General features: G+C 39.1%; 1 protein-coding gene across 1 annotated transcript in view; it reads left to right on the top strand.

Annotated features, from left to right (window-relative positions):
• lingo1a (leucine rich repeat and Ig domain containing 1a) overlaps nucleotides 1–22952 on the top strand; it is a 127995-nt gene that overhangs the window by 66778 nt on the left and 38265 nt on the right. Inside the window, exon 3 of the mRNA XM_069528591.1 lies at nucleotides 14240–14347. The gene's annotated coding sequence lies outside the window, so the exon portion shown is untranslated. The remainder of the gene's footprint in view (nucleotides 1–14239; nucleotides 14348–22952) is intronic.

The following is a 22952-nucleotide window of genomic DNA, read 5'->3' on the forward strand; positions in this document are numbered from 1 at the left end:
ATAAGTCAATATACCTGAGTGCTCCCCTTCCTCCAAACTTGACCTTTCAGTTGACGGAAAAAAAATCAGACTTATCTGTTAAACATGAAATAAATGTGTTTATTTTAACTGTGAGTGTTGTAGTGTCACGAATCGTCATTCCTTCGCCTTTTAAGTTGCCTCGCTTAATCAGCAGCAGCAAATGTTATTTATGGCTGGTCAAAAATAAATCATCCTGAGCATTGCAATCCCAACGGTGTCAGAGGTAATGCAGTCTGATAAGCATTGGACCACGAGCACTTTGTGACAGCACACAGATGAATTATTAATCAGCACTCAAGTGATTTTTACACCCACTTGTATACAGAGTGTCTGCGCTGGGTGAAATACGGGAGATTGAAATTTTATCATGTGATCAAGCTTTACGCCAGAGATAAAAATATCTGTTGGAGACACGATCCATCAGAGCACGTTTGTCCTCAATTGGTATGATTTCTATTATTCTGATAGTATAGAGATGATGATTGCGCTCCATAAAAAAAGTCTAAACTGCTGACCTCTATAATGTGCGCATAACCCTGAAAGAGCAGCTGTGGCATCACTGTACTGTAAAGTGCTTTGAGTGGTCAGCAGGACTAGAAAAGCTCTTTATAAAAACAGACCATTTACCATTTTATCCTCATCAGCATCATCAATCAATTCACTGTTTCAGACAAGTGGTGCATAAAAGGAAAAAAATGAAGTCTAAACCATGTTCAGGTATAATCCTGACATTCACTGATAATCATCACTGTGTCACCTTGTACTTTCTTAGGCCTGACTCGCTCTCTTTTCATATTCTACTCACCATTGAGCCCCAGCGATCCATTTCATAGGTATTCACTTCGACCCATTACTTTACTTTTACCAGGCTATTGTTTTATGAGACCTCTTTATTCCATGTTACTCGCTGCTGATGTCTAGGAATTAGAATAAACTGTTTTTCCTGTGACTTTATCTTAGGTTCCACTGTAAAAATATGAGAAAGATGAAAAAGTTTAAGATACAAAATTGAGGTTGTTTAGGTACGTGTACCGTCGTAATACGTCCAGCGATCTGCAGCTGTCTCCCCATGGACGACCACACATCCCTGCTTTTCAAGGGAGGAGCCTTACAGGAAGTGAAATCACTTCAGCTCGTCTGTATCAATTGCTCCAAAACGGCCAATTTCCTGTCTCGGATGTGTGTTTTCACATTTTTATCATCCCCGCCGTAGTTATCTAGTTACACTTAGGGCCATCAGTCATCGATGTGGCGTTGAGAGGAAGCCGATGTGCAGTAAAACTGACGGACGGCCTTCTGCATGACTGAAGATGTATGAGACATACGGGCGAGTTAGTGGGGCTTTTTCATTGTATTTTCAGTGCTGTCATGAGGTGCCAACAGGGAAAATAGTCGTGCTTACCAGGCCTCTGCTTGAATAGGGCATTTTTGAAGTGGTGTCTCAGTCTTAGCTGGAAATATATATATACAGTATGTACACACCCATATTTCTTTCCTTAGAAATTTAGGAATATTTTAACTGTTGACTTGATTATAAATGTAAAATCTGACAAAACGCAGTCCACACATGAATCTCTCAATTTCCCTGTACACATGTATACACATACAGACATCTATAGCCTTTATACATCTATACTGTATTTACACATACCTTCTAATAAATGTTTTGTTTTCTTCACCCTGAGCAATTTGGCATCCCCAAATGTAGAATACAATCAATCAAATATAATAAATAACGATTTGACTTATAAGGGTGTAGAAAATGTTTTTTTCAAACAAAACATGCATGCATGCCAGTGTCTTTACTGTCATCCAGAATTGTATCTTTTATATGGATACCATTTGGCATCCCCGAGATGACAACAGAATCAATCAATAAAATATAATGAATACATTCAGTTATTACACTTAAAATGTTGTTTTAAAAATATGTATGTTTGTTTAAAAATATGTTTTAAACAAACATACATAAATGTCAGTGTAAGTGCTGCCGTCCAGAGTTTTGTTATTATTGTCCTATAAGCGTAGCGTTTTGCGCCCCCAGACCTATTATACAATCAATGAAATACAATGAATAAATAGAATAATTTGACTAAAAAGGGAGTGAAAAGACATTTTTAAAGAAGACATGCATGAAGCCACTTCACCTCACACATTGTCGTGTGTTCTGTTATCACTGTTGAAGGGTTCCGCATGCCGTATCTCACCGAACTGTTCTGTGCTGTATCAGTGAAGCCTTGTTTTCCTCTGTGCAATAAGGATTCAGTTTCACTGAAATCATATATAGACACCTTGTACTGTCACAAATTCACACTTCTAACACTCATAATTAACACTTCATTTAGAGATTAACATAATCCTAGTTTGTATAACAATGAATTTAATGAACAAAAAACAAATTGATACTATTACTATTATATATATATTAGTATATCAACGTATGGACGCATTAGTTTAGCATATGTTATCCGTTTCTTCTACATCAATTTGAAACACGTTGAAAGCTGCTGCACTGTGCCTCAAGAGTGCAGATTATAAATTCTTCTGCAGAGGATGACTGTCATGTACAGCATCAGAAAATGATTCATCATTTGCATAAGAGCAATGACGGGACACCTCTCAGTGAGCTCTAATGAGAAATGTTCTTGTTCAATGGCTTGCACTCCACCTTGCATACATAACCTCCTTGACTTGACCTTTGAATTGAGAACGTCCTCATCTACGCAAACCTGCGTTCGTGTCGTGAAGAAGGGAGAGGAATGTAAAGTGAGGTGCCCTGAGATGCACTGAAATTCTGCTTGGTTAATGGCTGTGCTTTTTCTGTTGTCTGTTTACAGATGAGACAATATTCCTCACTTCACTGTGTGAGTTTCTTAAAGGAAAGCTCACGTCCACACTGTGTTGGGAAAATTAGCTTCAGTCCCTCCTTACCCTTCATCACAGTGGTTGAATTTTAAACACGATGCCCTGTCAATCTTCAGATTTATCTGTCGACATCATTAGATGCCCCGACTGCATTTGCTTGATCTGGAATTCATGAATCTTTCCTCAAAGGAACAGCCGAGTGAAGCAGCCTGTTTATTTTCAATACCTGCCACATAATTGGTTTCTCATGCTTTAGGGCAGCACATCATTCTTTGTCCAATTAGAGACAATTTCCCTTGAGCTGGATCCTTTATTTTCTCTGTAAGTTGTCAAAAGTAGATAATCTTATTTTGATGTTGTCAAAGGACATCTTTACACCATCAGTCCTAAAATCAAATAAAAACAAATAAAATCTTCATTGGTGTTTTTGGAGAAAACATGTAAACTCTGCGTGAGCTCTAAGAACAAAATACTTGACAAGACGTATTTGCCTGGACTGACATTTGAAGCTGTTCAGGTAATTTTGACAATTACACTCTCAAAATCTTCTAACACGGTGGAAACACTGTTATATGGAAACAAAAACCGGTAGATGTATTCTATTTTTTCTGATCTAACATTGTTTTCTCTGTCATGAATGTGCATTTCTTAAATCTGAGCAACAGACAAAAAAAAAACACCAACCCAAGAACATATATAAACACTTTGAAATACATTATAATTTTTTTTTTGTTGTTGTTATCTGTCTTGTAATCCATCGTCTTGTTTTGCTGGTGGTGGTGTATTTTCGTTTTTGGCATCAGGTATTTCCCTTGTAGCTACAGTTGACTTTACAGTTACTCATAGACCACGATATAATACAGCCAGGAAACACAAACTTTCATGTGCTCTCATTGAGCTGTTACTCTTGCTTTTTTACCCTCTTAACTTGCTTGTACACTCTGTTCCCGGGTTTATTAGAGTCACCTGGCTAAAAAAACAAATGCAGTCCAACACAATAAATCTTCAATGAATCTTACCTTCACAACGGTCAAGACAATACTTTACCCTCTGCGCTCATTTATATAAATGGGGTGATAAAAATATCAGAAACACCAGCATAACACAGTTCAACTCAACGGCACCACAAACTGCAGCTTCATAAATCACCCTGAAGTTGTATTGCCACTGCTCTAAAACAGCATTGTGCGAAATGGAACATCATATGGTCCACAGAAGTTAAAAGAAAGTGTGTGAAGGTTAACAGCAGCAAATGCACATCTGGACTTTTAAAGACTGAACACAAAAAGAGAAATAAACACATTTTTGACATGTAATAGTTGAGAGCATCAGAGGTATTTACTCACTTTTCATACAGATACAGTATTTGTGTGTATTGCTATTTTCTTCATTCAAGATGTGACATCTGTAGAAGCATTAACATAGCATCTCTCTGGCTTCCCACCAACCCAGCAGAATCAATACAATGCCTGAGGACATCCGCACATCCTCATCCTTATATAGCAGAATATTTTTGTGATCCAACACTTGCAGCAGATTTACAGAAAATGTGGGGAATGTGTTCATTTTAGGAATTAATTTGGAAATAATAAGTCTTTAGCTGCAGGTTACTACTATGTGTATTACAAATATGTTTCATTAGATTACTGCAATTGACATAAATGGAAATGTATTGCTGAAAGCTGAAGGTAAGGGCTATTCTCAGTGGTCATAGTGGCTGTCTAGTTACAAAGTGTAGTTCTTGTCTGTTGTTAGATGATCAATAAGCGATGTTCACTATTAGGAACAACAGACCTATACTGAGTATTTTCTCTTTCTCTTTGCTCTAGAAACAGCATGAGTTATTTGAGCAGTTCAACGAGGAGCCAAAAGTGTATTAGCTAAAGCAGGGCTGGGGAACCGTATGCTGCCTGCAAGAGTGTTTGGTCCGATCTCGAGGCAATTCATAAATACAAGAAAACATACACACATATGACCAAAAATACAAAGTATTCCTTGCTCACACTGGTACACATCTGCACCTTGTACATTTAACTGGTCTCTTTCTCATCTCCTCCCCTCTGGGAGCATCAGTCTGGGAGAGTTTACATACGCACACATAGACCCCGGACCGGCTCATCAACACAGGGGCTGCATTGGAATAGTCCATTTTGCTGACAAATGGGATGGGGGGAAAATATTGCATGGCCACGACATAATACCGCGTGGGAACGAGATAAATAGGTCGTAGCCACGAGTCATTAAGTCGTGGGGACAAATAAGTTGTCGTGGCCAAGAGTTATCTGTTGCTTAATAACAGGACCTTGTGAACCCAACTAAAGAAGCTGCTTGGATGAGAGAGGAAAAGTTTCATTGAATAACATGATGTAGCCTCTATAATGAGCTTTAGTTTGATCCAGACTGTCTGCAGTGAGCCACATTGTGGTGGAAACATTTGTTATTAATAGTCAATAAAAACATTGCGCCCTATCCTCGTGTGCACAGCGCCGTTCAGTTCAAAGTTCAGTGTGCAGAGAGCCGGACTGTGCACATTTGGTCATTTTTAGGTGGCAGGATGTGCCTGGCGTGTCTTGATTGCAAACGTTTCCACTGCAGTATGTATTAAACTAAAGCCCGTTATTCTGTCATGTGATTAGGGGAAACGTTTCATTTCTCATCCTTAGTATCTCTTGGCCAAAATGTCACCAGATGATAGTGGGGAACCTTTCTTACTGAGTGAAATGACCAGAGGTATTTCAGCGGCAGCCATAATAAGAGCTGTTCAAATTCTCTTAAGGGTAAGACAAGGAGCTTCAATGGCTCACTTATCTCCTTTAGCACTGGAACATTGGCCCATCCTTTATGAAAGGAAAGGAGAAAATGCCATCCCACAATTCTTTGCAGCAGCAACATGTAAATCAACACAACCTTGTAATTGCACCTGGACACACCCACGTCAACATAAGAAACAGAACAGTTGTTTTATCCTCCCGGCATGAGCCATGACTAAAATCCTCAGTGTAAGTGGAGTTGGATTGTCGGTGCGCCGTGGTTCTCCTTTCCTAATTCCTCACAGCTTCTGGGTCAAGGAATAGCGGTGAGGAAAGGAGATTATTTGGACTTTCCAAACAACCTGGGAGAAACAGAAAGTAAAGCGGAGATGATAGAGGAAAAACTCGTTCACGTGAATTAGAGGTTAGGTTGTGTCCTCCCTCCACACTCCTGCTGACCTGCGGTCACTTTACACTTTAGCAATAAACACCAGTACTCATCACAAGTTATTAGAACCTGAGCAGTACAGAAACTTACTTTGTTTGTTTGATTTGCTCCGAAGTTCACGAGACACGTAAACACCAAATCCTACGAGACATTGGAATACTAACCGTAAACATAAAAGACATAAAAGCTCATGTAAAACATAACCATTACATCCTGTTTACTTAACGGGTAACATATATTCTAACAAATATTTTTTAAGACAATATAACGTCCAACTAAATTTGTTATTGTGACGGGCTGCCATAATATTTTTAATAATGCACCAAATTAGGGGTTTCCTTGCACAAAATTGGTATTGTACAATGAAGTATCCTGAACTGAATCAATATTGAATCCAACTGAGACCTTGTGAATTGGAAATTAATCGTTTTGGGAAATAAGTGGTGATGCCCAGCCTTAGTTAAGAAATTACCAATATATGTGGAAACTGTCAAGAAAAGGTGTAATCTGTGTATTATTTCGGTGCCAAAAGGAATTTGTAGGTGCACCTAAATTATGTGCTGGTGCTCCTCAATGAAGAAGTTAGGCGCACCGGTGCAACCAATGTAAAAAGTGAGTCTGGAACCCTGGTTTGATTTATGTGCTTATGATAAACAATAATTTAGTGTGGCCCCTTGAAGGATGTTGTGAAAATGAAAATGGCCCTTGATAGAAAAAGGGTTCCCCACCCCTGAGCTAAAGGATCAATGTATTCTGATGTGTTTGTCTGCCAACACAGTCGCAAAGAGTTGTGACCGAAGTCAGCTCTAACCTGTCTGGCCTTTCTCATCTGACCTCTCTTCATCACCAAGATATTTCCACCTTTGAGATTTTGAGAATAACATAATATAATGAGGATAAAGCAGTATTAGCATGAAACCAAAGTGGTATAAATCTTATGGATTTTTGAGTTCTCACTCACTTTTATTTGCCCTTATATGACTGGACGATTTTTGATTTAGATTTTTTTCAAGTAATTCTGCCATTGTGAATAAAAATCCCAGGAGATCTCAACAGTTTCACCAATCCTTTAAAACAAACCCATCTGGCAGTGACAATCATGCGACAGTCAAACTTACTGAGATCACATTTTAATCTCCATACTGATATTTGATGTGGATATTTACACATGAGGTCATGTATGATATATTAAGTTTCATCCATGACCTCATGTGAGCCATTACATCTGCCAAGGTGAACAGTGTTTATTCCAGCTACAGATATCAGCATCATTTAAACTTTATTTGAATGCATACTGGGTTCCACCATCCTTGCCTCATCCCTTGGGTTGCAGAATATTAAACAGCCAGTAAACAAACTTGCAGTTGTACATTTAATTCAAGGTGTGTCCCCGTAAAATCGACAACTGGCCCTAGAGCAGCAGAGCAGCATTATAAGTGGAAAATAAGTTCCATTGCATTCAGATAAGCTGTTCAACCAGCTCTCCAATGTGAGAAGAGGGAATCTTTGGTGTGAACATCACTCTTCTGCATCTCTTGCTATGTTCTCAGATGGACTGAGTCTGTCACTATCCAGACTAGGGGACTGGTTGAAGAAAGTCTGGACCCTCTCACTCGGACATTTGCGTTCTCACATACAGCCCCTTCAGATCACCTGGAGTTCAGTGCATGTCTGAAAGCAGCTTTAGTTGAACACGTCATTTATGGAATTACCACAACTGAACCATAAGGCATATGAAAACAATGCTTACAAAAGGCCAATGCAGTTGAGGCATATAGCTAATAGACCCAGCCAATGACAAACGGTTATCCAGTGCACTTCTGGGGTTTGGTAATTTTAGCATAAATAGGCAGCCACATCATTACAGACTTAAAAAGCTAAAAAAGGTTCATTAATGTATGGGAAGGTCATGTTGCCCAAGAGTTTAGCTTGACTTTTGGAAAGTCTTTTATTCTCAGAAGTGAATATCAGTAAGTTTCTTTGCCTTTCAGCTCGACCTACTTTTGACACACGAAAAGAAAATGATAAGAGAAAAATCAGCCCCTTGCACAGTATTTTTCCTTTCTGTCAATATCCACAGAGTTCATTTCAAAAGTAGCCTTGTTTTGCGTTTTTGAAATAAAGCTGAGGCAAAATAGGCCCAGATCTCTTGAAGCAAAATGTGTGTTTGTGGAAGATTTCCTCTAATCCTCGCTGCTAAGCGCAAAACAAGAATCCAAGGTCAGCTTTCCAAAGGATGCAGGGGCCATATTTCTATCATGTAAAGGGATTTACTGGATACAGCTTTGTGGTACATAAGTACTCTGCTGCCGTTGTCTCACAGAATACACACAAATTTATCTGAGCACACTTCCAAAGAACGATATAACACAAAGAGAGGCACATGTTTGAAATCTACCACCCAGGGATGTAATGCACAGAAAAAACATGCTTCATAAGTAAAGAAAACAAATCTCTATTTTCTTTGTTATTCTATTGTATGTTAATGACACATAAGAGTTGCATGAGTGCCCTGCAAAAGATTACTCCTTACAATCCTGTAGAATGTTGAGGCTCACTAATGTCTTATATGCAAAAGTATGTACAATATGTCCTGTTGTGTGTTGAAACACTGCAATTACCATAAGTTGTTGCCGTGGAAACAGGAGGCACGTTAATGTATACAGGGGTGTTTGCAAATGTAATACGCAGATACACAACAGCTTGTCCTACTTGGAGCATAACTTGGATTTGAGGTATTATCTGTGTGAATGTCAGCACACTCATTCACACGTGCGACAGAAGAAACGCAAACGCATCATGTTTTTTTTTTTCATGATTTGTGTTTAATGTTCCTATTTAAATTCAAAAGTCATCCATTAGGGTCTTTCTCAGAAGAACTGTCGGGAAGCAGTGTGCGTAAAAAAAAATAAAATATGAGTTTGAGCTGTTTTCTCGAGTTAACAGCAACTTTCTCCTGTAATGACTCAGTCTAGTCACATGTTTATTCTTGTGATGACATTCTGCTTTTAAGATTATTGCAAAGCATCTGCTCATGAAGGTCATCACCTGCTGCGTGAACAAAGATTATAAGGCCGAGCCTCACCCAAGGTTAGCTTTTATCGGACTGGACATGGCTGACAGTGGATGGAGTACAACAGCAGATGCAGTCTACCTACAAACTGAGTTAGAGAGTCAATGGAAGGAATCAAATGTGCATTTTAGGGGTTACAATAAAATTAGATAGAAAGTGTAGCAAGATGTAAAAACTAAATTCCATCATAAAACCAAATAAAATTGGAAAAAAAGAGATCTTGAAATCTAGTATACACTGTGCATATACAGCCATGTTTCCAAAGGGCTCCTCTAAATTAGTTTAAGACATTCAAGGTCTAGAGATACCATAAAAAGGCTGGAGACATTAAATATGATCCCAGCATTTATATTTGTTCATTTATTATGTTTTCTTTTACCAGCACTTTATAGTCAACATTAATGACAACTTCCACAACATTCGTCTTATTGATTCATGAAATTGATAGCATACACTCCTCTTGGTAAGTGATGTTAGTAAGTCTTGTAGAATGTGACCCATGATTTAAACTGGAGGAACAACAATGTTTTATTCGTTTGCTTGTGTTTTCTTAATTTGCAGTGTGTTAAGCGCTCAGGGCCGCAGCACTTAAGATGGTAAACAAAGAGTAGAAGTCGTGATATGGTGCAGATTTCTGGTGTTCACACTGCAGCGCTTTAGCTTGGGAAAGACATGTTCAATCAATGACATTACATTTCAGAACGTGTGCATATACTCTGACTGGACACTTTATGACAGTAATGTCGATACGAGCCCACCCCCTGAGATGTCTTGATAAACCTGTCTTGACACATGGTTTTCATTATGTTCATTTTGTCTTTGACATTTGGTTGATGCTCTTATCAGGCTTGATTTACAGTAATTGAGAAAGAGGGGTTTTAGTATCTTGTTCAAGGTCAAGGACATTTTCACTGGACATAGCTATTGATGGACACATGGGCTGCTGTCAATTTGATTTAGCTTATTATGTTTTGGTCACGGGTTGATCTATCTATTTTTTAGGTCACCATACAGTCCGTGCTTGCGAAGTCAATCGTGTTCATGATCGTACCCTGTGGATAAGAACATTTTACTCTCTAAAGACATCACTCACATCACAATCCTGTACTTAAAGGCACAGAGCACCTAGTTCTATCCCAGAGAAAGTGCTGGGACAAAAAAATCCTCATGATGTTCACTCTATTTACCAGATAGTCGTTTCATTCAATGGTGCATGAAAGAACCTTTTCTATCAGTGAGGGATGTAGCCTGGTAGACACAGGAAGCTGCTGCACACTCATGATTTGTTGTTTGCTCGGCTTTTAGATGAAGAGGAAGGAAGAGAAAAATAAGCTTATTTCCATCAGTATCCACCTGTTTTTTTGTTTTTTTTTTGGCAAAAATGATAGTTTGCCTCACTATCTCTAGGAAGACACCTTAAAACCATCTTGCACTTTAAGTGGCATCTGTTTTGGACTGTTGAGTGATGCATTGATTTTTTTTGTAGGACTAAGATGAATTACAACTACACAACTACAGGCTCACAGCCCTGCCATGTTACAAATCGGTGTCATCGTTTTATATTGCCTTTCAGTGCCAAATATAGTTGCAGCACGTATCACAAAGTTATTGCTTTAGCTGATTACCCCCGCGTCCTCATTAAAGACTTTTGCCAGAACATGTGTTGAACATTGTTTTTCCTGCAATGTTTCAGTGAATTAATACTTGTGGATAGCAAAATTCTGGTTACGAACATTAAGGAACTGGGTCATACAATATTCGGCTAAATGAGGCAGAAGTTTCAAAGCATTAATTTAATCAAAGCCAGCCCATAAATCAGCCTGTACATCATAATAGGTTATATCATGAATTAATATTCTGCTCATCCACTCAAAGGGATTTAAAAATTTGGATCTGATGGAATTTTGGAAGTGTTGAATGTTTCAGTTCTATCAGCTCTGGGTGAATTCATTTATATATATTTTTTTTCCTGCATGATGATCAAAGCTGATGACAGAAAATGTTGTCACTTATGATGCATGGTGTGAAAAAGCAAAACCATCTCTCTCTATGTCTCACTCACTTACATACACAGAGAAAGACAAATAAATAACAGCCAGTATTCAGCTCAGCAAGCTTTGCTTATTGCCTCTTCGAGCGGTAGCCCATTTTCTCAAGCCCAGGTAGACAGGTGGGGAAAAAGACAATGATCGCGGAGGTATTCCTCCTCAAGGTCAAGAGTAAAAGCATTAGAGAGAAACAGAGAAGTCGAGAAATTGCTTTTTCATCCTTGGTGGCAAACAAATCTCTGAAGGAAAATAAAAAAAGACTTTAAAACTTTCTTTATACAAAATTAAATCATAACAAGAGGCGCACTCCAAGGAAAAACATATCTGCAATCAGATATATTAGCTGGAATTAAACTAAATTGTAAAATAATTATTATAATTAATTTAGTTTAAATGTAGTCCTTTTCCACCCTGGAGATCAGTGAAGCATGCCAGTGCACTGGTAAGACAGTAAGCAGACTTTAATTGATACCACCAATTCTGGCTGCAGGCAACAAAGCACAGCACATCACAGTAAGCAGCACATTGGTTTAGTGAGAGTAGGTGTTCTGGTATTAGCTTCAGTGAGTTTGATGACGACAACCAACAGGGAGAATAGTACTGACGATGCAGGACTCAGATCACAGGAGCAATTCATTTGACCCACAGCCAGTGGAAAGCTACACAGCCATTCCCACACTGCCTGTGTGGTTTGCAGTGCATGTGTGGTCTTCCAGCACTCTTATCAAGTAGACATCAACTAAAGCACCTGCATGAAGAAGATTTATGTTCTTTGTGAGGTCTGGGAGTGTTTAATAGCAGTGTAGCAGTGATGTTGTAAGATTCTTCATCATGGCCACTTTTATGTTGAAGAGAGCCTTCAGTCTCATTGCTCCTTTTCACTGGGAAACCAATCTAGGAATACAGACTCACCAAAAGCATACAACTAGTTGTTTGACAAATAACTTGCCGTGGTACCAAGTGGCAGTAACTAATGTGTCGCAACTGAGGAAAATAGCATTGATTGTGAAAGAGTCATTTACTCCCTATTGAGAGGCGATTTGTTGGGTGTTGTTTTCGCTGAACGTGAAGGATGGTTTCTCGATGCTGGAGGTGCAGGTCAGCGGGTGGGAGGGAGGCTGCTGTAGATGATGTGTGCCACAACAAAGATCAAGCCAAAGGTGCTTTAATGATCTGGAAATTGGATCACTGAAAAAGAGTGAAGGGCAATTAATCATTTGCAAAAGAGAGGCATCAAGGTAATTGCAGACCAAAGCCCTTTGAGCACAGCGTCTAATCTTTTCCTCTACCCATGATTACTTGCAGCTATGAGCATATCACTGTGGGAGGTTGAAAGGCACGTTAGATAATGCCACTATCATGGGAATTACATTAGAACCCTTGAGACTTCAAAATGGGTTCCTTACAAAAGCAATTATGTCGCCTTTTAGTCTTGAAACTCTTTCATGCCACAACATTGTGTCTATAGCTTAAAAAGTGAAGTGCTAAGTAGGACTCAAGGGGCCGTGCAATATGTCACTGCAAGGTCACCATTAGACTTCCTCTAGGGCAAAGCCTAGTTTACCAAGGTGGTGGAAGAACTGAATGTTCTCTGCTCTCTGGGAAGTGGAGATTCATTTCAGGGATGTTTGGACATTGGCACAACTGTTAAAAGCTCCAGGAGACACAGTGTGGAGCCACATTTGTTTGGAATAAACATCTGCATTACAGAATGGGAGAGCTTCTGGATACATGACACATTTGATGTTCAAAAGCCACCAAATTTTAAACTCAGGATACTGGTTTGCACAATGGCCAGTTAATTACATTACTAGTTCAATAAAAAAAATTGATGCTCAGGTATTACTCTAAAGGTTAATAATTCCACTGTTCCCTTCTATTTATAGTCACAATTTGTTGAAGTCCAGCTGCATATAATGTGTACAACATACTGTGTAATAACAAACTACCTCAAATTAAAAAGTTCACTGCCTCTCTCACATCCCCTGCTTCAATGCCATTTAGATGTGTCACGACACTTGAAGTGAGGTTTTGATATTTAGCAATTCATTCAGTCACAAATAAAAGCACAAGGTCTTCTTTTAATTCTGTCCTAGCAGTGCCTGACAACAAATCCACTCAATCATTTTAATGATTTTCTGATGGAAAAATAGATGGTACCAATATTTATGAATCAGTCAACAGTTTCATCACAAAGAAGAGTTCAAACCTTTATGATGCTCACAGCACACAAAGAGAAAAACACACAAAGTGCTGCTTATTGATTTTTTTTTATTTTAATTATGAACAATGTAGATTAGGCAGCAAATGCATACAGACGACCAAGAGTCCCTCAACCTCCCTATTCAAATGACACATAATTGTCCACTATAAAATAAACGATAAGGAATCCACTTGTATTTGAAAAGTTAGGGGCTGAAAATAGAGAAAAGGTACATGACTGAGATGAATGTTATAAGTGGTGTAGGTAAGATCTTTCATTAAGCAGCTGGCAGGAAGCTTTGGACTATTTAATTCAAAAGAAATACAGTTTCAGCAAACAGCTTCATTATTTTATATTTTTCAGGCCACCATTACAGTTTCATTCTTACAGGTCTTTATGACCATTAAAGAACAAGTAGTACTACAACCAGTGCTTAGGGTTAGAAGAGAGAAACAGATGGTAACAAACAACCACACACCAACTCAAACACAACAAACGTATTTTGTAACATTTCCACATAAAAATGTCTAAAATAATGAGAACACCAATAGAAAAACAACTCCTCAACTTTTTCATATTTACACTTAAAGTCAATAATAATCACTAATTCAGCTAGGAAAAGATGTGTCGGGTAACATCCAACTTTCAGTGGACAAGGTAAAGTTCATCCTTGCACCTTGTCTTGTAGGCCCTTGGCTTGGCTCATGTAATTCTCATATCCTGAACCTGTTTTTCCCCTTGGCTGTAGATGGGTGGGCCACCTTCTGCATGTATTCCCAAAGATGTCCTTCAATTTATGCATGTTTTCTGCTTGTTCCACTGGTGTTTCAGCCGTCCACTTTGCATCCTGATCCTGTGGTGATGCCTGCACGTCTGACTTGACCTCTGTACATCATCTAAACTCTGCACTTGGGAAGAGTAAGACCTTGAAACAACCTGGTGAGTGTGATCGCTTTGTCTTTCTCAGCCTTTCCTTTGCCTAATTCACTGACCTCTATATGTGTTGCTTCCGACAGTGCACAAAGAGTTATACCATTTAGACATGGTATTGGGTTTTCCTCAATCAATGGTACATCCTCTTCCTGGTCTTGGCGCTGGAATTCTTCTCTTCTTCTACTTGTATATGGGATTGTTGAGTTGTTATGATTAATCTGATTATAATAGTTCAGCTTGTTCTGATCCCCTTTTCCTGATTCTGCCAATAGGTTGTGAAATAGGCAGTTTTGTACCACTAGAATATTCTAATGTAGCTGGTGATCAATTCCCTGATGTCGTGAGAGGTACGGTAGGTTTGGATTGATTCGTCCATACATGTTTCCCAAGTTGAGCCAGACAACTGATTGCCTTTGCTCTCTTCAGCCCCCTGGATCAGCTGATTAAGGAGTCCCTAGTCTTATAGAAATCTAAGACAAGCCTGAGATACCACCAGTTTACGTCTAGATCTTAAATTATTTGTGAAACTAGGTGAGCAAGTGTTCGTGGCTTGGCTCTATGCCCCTCTGGAACATCCCGTGTTCACCAAACAACACTGGGGAAACAGAAAAAAAAAGTTATTATTTTGGGCATTTAACCTTTATTGACAGGACAGTTTAATACAATTATAATTCTATTATATATTTTTTAAGATTGTGGAAGCCCAAAATGTTTTTTTTCTAAAGTCAAACTGCTTTATTCAGAGTTTTTGTCAGTTTCATTGACCAGTTGATTCACTTTGTGGTGGAGGAGGACTCTTTAGTCCCCAACATAAACCTCCTCAACAATAAACACTAAAGGAATCATATTGGGAGAATGTGACTGCAAATGTGACACCAACCTCCATCTTTTATCATTATTAGAGACCCCAAGATGCAGAATATTACATATTGTGATTTTAATAGTAGAATGCTTACATGTCATCTGTTTGTTAAACTTACATTGTCTGAACATTTACAAACACTTTTCATTTGGCCTTAAATAGGAAGTAGCACCATAGCAATATGCGTTTTGGTCAGGTAGCCAGTTTGACATCAAAATTCAGTTTCTTTTAGGTGGTGTGAAACACTATGAAAGACTTATATTTCCCTGTATTTTGGTGAAGAACTATAATCACAAAGCAATAACAATTGGATTTTTAGATGAAAACATTATAAAGCACTGTTGTAAGGCCACAGCATGTGTCACTGTACACACTTTTCTGAGTCCACCTTGCACTTTGAATCGTTCAGGAGACCTTTTAATCCTGCTGCTTCCCTGTGGCAGTGGCTCGTCTCCAGCTGGGAGCAGCAAGTGTTTATTGGCTTTGGTATCAGTAGGATACTTGTGGTGGCCTGCCTTACCATTAATTCTGACATTCCTGCCAAGGCTGTGTCAAGTCTTTCTTTGACTTCAGCCATCAACTAGAAACTCTGGTCTTGTTTGGGGCTCTTAAATATAGTGAAGCACAGTGACATCGAGGGGACGGCCATTACTTTTGTCCCTCTTGACATATAACTTATAACTACTGATCAGATCAAATACAGTGACTAATCTGAAATACTATCTAATAACATATATTATCTCTCTTTTAGTGCTGACCACGCCAGGAAGATAAATATTGCCACTCTGTTTCATACTAATTGTTCAGATGAGGCAGCATAATTAAAGGTCAAAAACATCTAAAATTGAAAGGCCCTAACCCTGTTAGTCAATTATCTTTCCCAGATTGGCCAAATGGAATTAATTTATGCCACATCTGCATCATTTCAGGGGATGATGTTTATAAATATTTGTTTCCTGTTTAGGAATGAAAGAAAGGGAATATTTAAGCCAGCAGATAAGTGCTGAGTCAGGAATCTAGTGAGTAGAGTGTGTACATGTTTGCAACTAGGGAGAGAGTGAGAGAACCCATTCAGGAAAAGTGATTTGGGTATTTTGTTTTTTAGGAGATTGGTTACAGGAGAGGAATAATTTCAATACAATTAAAAAGATTGGATAGCGTAACATTTGAGTGCAGGGCCGGCTATGTTAGGATGAGTGGTTCAGGGTTAGACAGTGGATTTGTGTGTGTGTGTGTGTGTGTGTGTGTGTGTCATGTAGCCTCTCTCAGTTCCCATATAACTGTTGATAACTGTAAGCCGGCCCTCAGTTGAACTGACTTACTCAACTAAAGACAGATTAATTGTCTACTTGGTACAATTTCTGAGTAACTGTTTATTGGTATGATTTGTCTGATTAAACATATTCATAAATCTCAATGTATTTCAGTACAAAACATTGACATTTCACTCAAATGTTAACTTAAACCGTTTCTGACACATTGCACAACAAGTTACTCTTTTGGTCCAATATCTGATTGAGTAATTCATTGAAAGTGTGATGCTGATGTTTTGTGAAGACCTGAAGTGTATTTTGGTTTCAACAGTACTGAGACCTGAGATGAATTTTTTATACACATTTCTAAAAAACATTGAGATTTTTTTAAATATCATTGAGGACATTGGGGTTATGACTGGAATTCAAAATAAGTTAAGTTGGATAAAATGTCAACCAAACTATTAAAACATGATCTTGGGTGTAGCATGCACTTGAATGATTCTTGTCTTTCATATAGAGAAAAAAACAATCATGCATAATATCTTGGACAGCACTGACTGAATTTTGACACACTTGTCTGTCATATTGCCTTGAAAGCAATTTTGAAAGCACTAAATTACACAGTAATACAACTTTGAATTCTTCTTTGTTACATGTAATCTCTTCAGTACAGCCTATCAATCTTTCATTCCATTATTCATTTCTGCTCTTATCAAATGTCGACTGATTTGCAAGCACAAAGGCTCCTAAGAGAGAATCCCTGACTGGTTTAACTTGATTTTAGCATTGAGACTGGACCTTATCACAGGTGCAAGTCTTGGAGCAGACATGGTTGAATGTCCACCCCCCCCCTTCAGCCTTGGCATGTAATTAACCTTCGATCATCATTCAGTGTCAAACATAATTCTTCAGATGTAATTTTGCACCACAGGGGTCTCTTTGTGAGGGAGAAGAAACATACTATGTTATTTATAGCTCTTCTCAAAGCAAGAATCACTTAACATGCTGAAAAGCTTTTTTTTTTTTTATTGAAGACCTGTGCTGCCCGAGCTTCTAGTTCAGGTGAACAGTGAGTATCCCCACAGTCCTCATGGGAAAATCCTGCTGTCAATGTCAGAATCACTGTGCCATGCATCAGCAATCATGAAAAATTACCTGCGTACAATGTTTTATGTAAATGTTATGCAGAGTGCTTTTTGTGTTCTTAAACATGTAGCAGGTGCGTTTCACAGCATGTTTCTCTGCAGGGTTCCTCAAGATAACTTTAACGACCTACGTTTTCATCAAACTGCAGTGATATACTACCGTGGGAGAACTTTGATAAAATCCATTCATTTGTTGTGAAATAACTCTACATGAGTATACAACAGCATCATTCAGTCAATTTGTGCAGACTTCCTGAGCTTATTTTCTGCACTTCAGCAGCAATCAGAGACACAAAAGAAGAGCATGTTTTGGCAGGAAGGGTAGGGAGGAAAAAGTCAATTATGAACAAGGACACAGCACACACACTGTGTAATTCCACTCATCACATCAACTCAAACTGAAATATTCAACCTGGGAGCTCCAACATCTGAGTAGGACTCACAATTAAACCAACATACTCAGTACTACTGTTGATGCAGGAAGCTACATCTCATTCTATGAATAAAATAAGATGGGCTCGGTCCACAATTATGTTTTCAGTTATATTTTTTATCCTCATAAGTGGGCACTGCCAGGCAAAAAGATCTTCTCCTCTGACATTGGACTGCATTGGGTGCTCTGAATGGAGAGGAAATTAATACATCAGAAACTTGGTGGAAGGGGTGGGGGTCAGTAGGAAGCTCCCTGTATTGTTTCTGGCTAAGCTCCGCTCAGTGCGGTTTAGTTCAGCCCTCTGTAATTACCAGAAGAAAAGCAGAGTCCTCTTTGACATTTGACACCGAAGTGACTTAAATTCCCAGCGGCCGATGCCACATTAGCTTTTCACCAGTGAAAGCGCAAATAATAATCCGAACGCATCCAAACCTATTCAGTGGCTCGCACACACCGCAAAGGGACGGACATGTCGCTCTGAGCCACACATTGAGAAATGGCCATAACACTGGAACAAATAAAGCCACCCAATGGAGAGCTAGTATTTCCTCACCCGATAATTGCCTCAGAAGCTGCATGGAAATAATGAGATTCTGCTGACACAATACGGCGGCCAGACTGACTGCAATATGCAGTATATTGTCTCCAGCCTTCCCACAGCTTACTTGACTGTGTGTGTGTGTGTGTGTTAGTGTGTGTGTGCACCCAAACATTTATGTATTTGCCATTTGCCTCGCCAGGGTACACAGGTTGAAGAGGTTAAATGGTTGTGTTTGCTAGTGCCTGTTTGCTCTCCTGAAACTCCTATCTCCATGCTCCTGTGAAATTGCCGTTGTATAGCGATATTTATCCTCTGAAAAAAAACCTGGGAAAGAACGTAACAACAACAGATTTCATCCCACTGCTTTATATAGACAGCCATGACACGAGCAAACCACCACTCTTCTAAAGGTTGTATGTTAAAAAATAAAACTTGAGGGAAATGTAGGCATGCACACACACACACACACACACACACACACACACACACACACACACACAAATACATGCACACACACTGACTCCGCTGCTCACTTCTCTCTCTCTCTCTCTCTCTCTCAGACACACACACACACTGACTCCGCTGCTCACTTCTCTCTCTCTCTCTCTCTCTCTCTCTCAGACACACACACACTGACTCCGCTGCTCATTTCTCTCTCTCTCTCAGACACACACACACTGACTCCGCTGCTCATTTCTCTCTCTCTCTCAGACACACACACACACTGACTCAGCTGATGTCTCTGACTCTTTATAGTTTAAATGCAAATTTGTTTGAAATTATCTTTATCAGTCAGTCTAGAGTGGAGTCGAGTCTTTTGCAGGTTTTGAATAGAACTACTTATAGCAGTAGGTTTGTCTGGAACAGACGTGAACTTCAGCACATGTATCCAAAGATTAGGAAAATCCTCCAGAGAAATGTTTACTTTGTAGAGCTCCAGCAGAAGGAAGTTGTTGTACCGACGTGAGAGCTTGTCATTGCTTTGCAGCTCTATGATTTTGTGTTGTTGGTGCTCAGCCACATCAGCTGGTTCCACAATAAATGCTTTAACAAATACATTCAGGGCAACCCGACAGCTGAATGGTTAGTGTGCAGAACCCCTTGAGCAGCAGGGCTATCCCTTTGCTAGCCGGACCATTTACCTCTTCAATCCCTGTCTCTGCTTCACTATCTCTGTATAATAAAAGCAAAGATGCCAAAGAAACTTAAAAATATGTTCAATTCCTTAAGTATACTTTTCTTTGCCCCGCACACACAATGTACGATATGACTTTTTCCAGTGTGAGCAGATGGGCAGTGGCAACAAGGCACTCCTCTGCAAACCCTTCTGAATGAGGTGTCAGTTTCTTAGTTATTACCTTGCTCACCACAAAACTGACCCTCGTGACAGTGCCAGAAAGCAGTCTAGTGGAAGTGGCTTGTTGGGCACTCAAACTGCTGGAGTGTGTTAACTTTATACAAGCACATCTGTCCTTGAATTGATGATCTGCATTGGTCTTATGACACACCGCAGTTGCACTGGCTTTTCTTTTGATTCAGCAAATACAAATCTGTCAATTATATGTCTTTGGAAAGAGCAACATTCTGTATCTGCTTTTCCTTTCATGACAGTAGCCATGGTGCTTGACAACTATAACATGTAAGACATGCATGTGTGTTCACGTCATCCCGACCATGATGTGAGAGACATGCAGATGAGTGTGAATTAGTGTGTAATTGGAGACTATACATGTGAGAGGTGTGAATGTGAGAGTGAATGGTTGCTTGTCTCTGTTTGTTGACCCTTCCTCTCTTCCAGTGTCAGCTGGGATTGATTCCAGCTCCCTCCTCTACTCTCAAAATGTATAATAATAATAATAACATAGTACATACAAATAGATGGTAGTATTATGACTGTAGTTGTATTTTTTTGTATTTACGAATAATCTTGCGAGCCATATACACCCTGCTAAAAGCCCCACGTTGCTTCGTAAGTCTGTAAGATGATATTTGCTGCCTTTGCACATTATTTATAAATCTTTTTTCTAATCTAGCAATTCTCAACAATTCTTGGACACACTTTTTTTTTTAAATTAGTGGAGGCAGCAGGGAGCCAAAGTGAACAGTATCTGTCCCGCAGTCGGAAAGTAAGTGTTCAAGCCTTAGTGTCAGCAAGCATCTGGACTGCTAAGTGTGCCATGGAGATCAATAAAGCAGAATTATTATCAAATTATTATTTATTTGGTGAGGAGGGAGTTCAACACTCCAGCCAATAAGATTATACTTTTTATAACACTCATGACACTTCTGCTAGTAGTTGTAAAAGAAAATTCTCTCAGGTTTCATTATAGACGAGAAGAAAAAAAACGGGTGTACTTTGGTGTGTAAATTCTACTTGTTTTTTGTTCTAAACATTTCCAGCAAACGTTGGCAGCTGCAGCTCTGTTTGAATGCGTTCCTGACAGACTTTGGATCGCAGTGGGTTGTCTGTGCTGGAACGCACATTGTTGTAAATCAAACAAGACAAGAGCTGTGGATTTTGTTTTCGTTTGATTCATTGTGATTAATAAGCCATGCACCATGGTGTGTTGTGTCAGATAGCAGCCAGTAGATTTCTAGCAAGGTCAGTTAAATATAATCAAGGACAAAAGACAAAGATGCAAATGAATAGAATCTTAAATGGCATTTTACACTAATTACCAATGTGAAATGCCCATTACAGCATTCTGAGGGGTCCAGTATTCATCAAACAATATTGAGCGTTGTGTGCTTACATGTGCTGCTGAACACTGCACAGTACGACTCATCTGTTCATCCAAATCTGACAGGGGAGTGTGTGAATTGTGGTGATAGTGATTATAAATTCAGTCAAAGTATTTTATAGTGACAAAAATTGCATAAGCAATGGCAGCTACATTCAGCTGATGAAACAGGGAGATGATTATTTGGTCCGAAGCACAGCATGGATTCATCAGAGGGGAAATATGTAACCACCCACTATGTCTCAAAGTGAAAAACTGAAAGTATCCCCTGCAGTATGAAGTGAATGTTTAACCCTGAATGAAGGCCGCAGGGCTTTTATTGTGATCACTGGCAGTGTATTGTTCATTTATCCACATACTACAGGTGAGGGGTGGTGCCCGGGTAGAGCCTGCACAAGGCAGGACGTAACATATGAAGTCTGCTGTTTTTGTTTACAGCACATCGACACAGGCGTCGATGCCAGCTCGTGGAACCACTAGTCTTTTCAAGGTGACATCTTTTTTACTTCTTCTACGTTTATGACACCTCTATTACATCCATTCCATTTTTCATCTGTCGCGTGATCGAAATCGATGCCGTGTGTGTGTGTGTGTTTACGGGGGGGGATTTGCTAGGAAAAACGCCTCTAACTCTGACATTTGCTTTTATCTGACACTAATGGCAAGTGGAACTTTGTTATTGCACTCGGTTTTCTTCTTGAAGATGGCAATTTAGTTTAGTTTAGAAGACAGTGGCAGTTGAAATTGTGTATAAACAGAATATGTATTAAATTAGCCAGTTATCTGGAGAAAGCCAGAAGAGGAAAACTAGTTTTTTATAAAGTCAATTTATTCATTTGTATTCATTAGTACTGCAAGTAATAGTCACATTTTGTTTTATTTGATTGCTCTTTTCAATTTAATGTGTGTGTGTGTGTGTGTGTGTGTGTGTGTGTTCTCATTTTCCTTTTTGCATGTTTTGTTTATGTTAATCTGGAAGAAGATGTTTGTGTTTGTTGATTATGGGTGTCTGGTGATCCCAAGAAGAGAAGTTTGTTTGTAAAACTGTTATTTCTTATCTTTTTTTCCAGTTTCTTTGTTAATTGTCATTGTTTAATTATACCTGGTCCACATATATGTGACATTATGATACTGCATGCTACATGAAAGACCTAGAATACATTACATTAGTGCATTAGGGTTTATTCAGGTACTAGCCCTCAGACATGAATTGACAGAATGGGAACATTCTTGGTCCAAGTCGCCACCTTGTTCAAATGAGCCATTTAGCATTTTCACAGTGAAATGTGTGAGATGTTAGAAAGTAATCTGTCTGTCAGGTGCTTATTATGAAAGTGCTCTGCTGAGAAAACAAATGGTGTTTAAAGAGGAATGGATTTGCGATGCCCCAGTGGAGCTGCACTGCACAGCAAATAACAGACAGGTATGTGAAAGACAGTTTGTCAAGAGGAAGGTAGAGCTTCGGTTTTGCGTGGTGACAATGTGAAAGCACTTTGCATTCCAGTGTTTGTGTGTTGACATAATGATAATATTTATACATCGTTACCCTAATGTATCTTTTAGCAACAGTATAAAGTCAGACAGTATGGGTCAACTCATGAATACTGGATGAACAGGTTGAGTGAAAGCAGAA

Source organism: Paralichthys olivaceus, chromosome 7 (genome assembly GCF_024713975.1).
Source record: "Paralichthys olivaceus isolate ysfri-2021 chromosome 7, ASM2471397v2, whole genome shotgun sequence".
In the NCBI taxonomy this organism is placed as follows: Eukaryota; Metazoa; Chordata; class Actinopteri; order Pleuronectiformes; family Paralichthyidae; genus Paralichthys; species Paralichthys olivaceus.